The sequence below is a fragment of the Pseudomyrmex gracilis genome, unplaced genomic scaffold (assembly GCF_002006095.1).
Source record: "Pseudomyrmex gracilis isolate BER0280 unplaced genomic scaffold, ASM200609v1 scaffold_307, whole genome shotgun sequence".
NCBI lineage: Eukaryota > Metazoa > Arthropoda > Insecta > Hymenoptera > Formicidae > Pseudomyrmex > Pseudomyrmex gracilis.
In genome coordinates this window covers 7,703-10,051 of record NW_018020891.1, presented here as the reverse complement: position 1 = coordinate 10,051, position 2,349 = coordinate 7,703, and the positions used below count along the sequence as shown (strand labels likewise).

Here is a 2,349-nt window from a genome sequence, read left to right as displayed (position 1 = left end):
GCCGCTTACCCGCGCTAGAAAAAATCAGTCCGGGAACTTTCCGGACAAACTGTGTATTCCGTTTCATGCATATGCGCACATTATCTTATTGCATGTTACGTGTACTATAGAATTATGACGAATCTCAGTCACTGCACAGAACGTGACTAAAATCGTCCAAGAAACGAGCACACCTTATTACTTCCACCATGCCATGTACTTTATCCCGAGTTTTTTCTCGATAAATTTTTGATACAAAATATCTCGTCAATTATACCTCTAATAAAAAATTTAATCATACTTTTCTTAATAAATGTCATTACGAGCTTTCGATTGCAAGAAGTACGAATTAAATTGGTTCAGTCGATCCTGAGATCTTAAATCTTACGTCTGAAAATACAAGAATCTGTCACAAAGATTCTTAAGAATCAGACTGCGTAAGCGTTACTCAAGCCGCGTTCACAGCCGGTTCTCGCTCGCAAACGCGTTCAAGTCAAACACTTTCAGCGCGTTCATATATTGGAACTTGAATATACTGTGTGTAATTTTTTGTTAGAGAGCTGCATACGAAAAGACACAGCTGTTTCCGATCCAATTGGTATATAGCAGTTTTTAATTTTGCTTCTACTATACATAGATTTTTTCTATTACCAATCGAACTCGGCCATATTAAATATAGACAGCTTTATGATATAGTTCTTATAACTGATGAAATGTAGTTCTTATACCTGATGAAATGAAAAATGTAATATTTTTGTTGATATTTCTGCCATATTTTAGTAGATACACAAGCATACACAAACAGACATATATACTCAATATACACGTTTACATATAGAAACATTAAAAAATAAACATCTCATGTATGTATGTCTGTATATATAAACACTTGTATGTATTATTGTGTGTGTATATATGTATGCATGTATGCATGTTTGTGTGTGTGTTTATATTTTTAATTACTCTTTTATTTTGTATAAATTTATTTTATTTAATTGTTTACTATACATATTGTTTGAACTAATTAAATTAATAATAATAATAATAATAATAATTTAATTTCATAATTGTAGTAGTTGTAGTTGTTTTCTTGCTATTTCTTCTATTCCTGAAACAAACATTTGTATATTATTAAAAATAAAGTTTTGTTTTAGTTATTATTTTCATTTTGCATTTTTTTACTTACTTTGTTTGTATATTTTCTTTTTCTAAATCCCCAGTTATATAGTGCTGCCAATAATCTATATAAAAATCTCATAAACCTTTCTTGTTGTCGCGCCACACCGGCTCTACTACCTCTCGGTCTTCAATTTCTCTGATCTGAAAATAAGTATCTAATTTTTATTTTTTGGACTAAATAAAATATGTGTAATATATGTAACATTACTTTTTCTTTACCTGAGTCGATTGATCTAGGAGCTGGTCCTGAATTTATTTGCGAAGTGGCAATTGATGTTTCTTTCAAAGTTATCTGTCTCGCAAGAACTGGAGTTTGAACGACTGGAGTTTTACCTGTTTATGTTCTGCTTGGAACTATAAACAAGAATATGTAAGTGATTAATATATTTGTGTGTTTATATGTGTGTGTGTATACATATTATATATTTAATAAGATTTATATTTTTACCTGTTTGCGAAGCATATGCAACGTCTGGAGATTTTGTTTTTTGAGAGCAGCTAAGTGCTGCAATACAAACAATATAAAAATTAAAACAGTTGTCAAGATGTGTATATATTATATGTATTATGTACATATATTATACAATTTATATAATTTTATTATTTCTTACCTGGAAAATTATGCATACTGTCATTAGACAGAGTTTTTGGAGGACTTGCGGATCTTCCTGAAATCGCAACACTAGGATTTGCAGCAGGATGTCTTTTTTCAAATGACGAATCGTCGCTCAACAAAAATACTCCTGCGCGATACAAATAAAAATAAAGAACAAGATACATAACAAGATAGAGTGTAAGAGAGAGAAGAGAAGAAGGAGAAAAAAGCGAAAAAAGAGGACGAAGAAAGAGAAATCTTTCGAGATATTTAACGCTACATAACAATATTATTTTCTTCTCCTTCTCTCCTGTCTCTCTCACTTTCTCGCTCTCTCGCACTCTCGCTCTCTCGCTCTCTCGCTCTCTCGCACACTCGCTCTCTTGCACTCTCGCTCTCTTGATCTCTCGCTCTCTTGCACTCTCGCTCTCTCGCTCTCTCGCTCTCTCGCTCTCTTGATCCCTCGCTCTCTTGCACTCTCGCTCTCTCGCTCTTTTGCACTCTCGCTCTCTCGCTCGCTCGCTCTCTCGCTCTCTCGCTCTCTCTCTCTCTCTCGCTCTCTCGCTCTCTCGCTCTCTCGCTCTCTCTCTCTCGCT

The 2,349-nt window shown here is 34.0% G+C and overlaps 1 long non-coding RNA gene across 1 annotated transcript in view; it reads right to left on the bottom strand.

Annotated features, from left to right (window-relative positions):
* Window positions 1–1,075: 1,075 nt before the first annotated feature.
* Window positions 1,076–2,349, bottom strand: part of LOC109859952 — a 2,210-nt gene continuing 936 nt past the window's right edge. Inside the window, exons 2-6 of the long non-coding RNA XR_002250758.1 lie at window positions 1,770–1,901; window positions 1,607–1,663; window positions 1,378–1,512; window positions 1,166–1,299; window positions 1,076–1,087 (exon numbers count right to left, since the gene is read on the bottom strand). This is a non-coding gene — a long non-coding RNA (uncharacterized LOC109859952). The remainder of the gene's footprint in view (window positions 1,088–1,165; window positions 1,300–1,377; window positions 1,513–1,606; window positions 1,664–1,769; window positions 1,902–2,349) is intronic.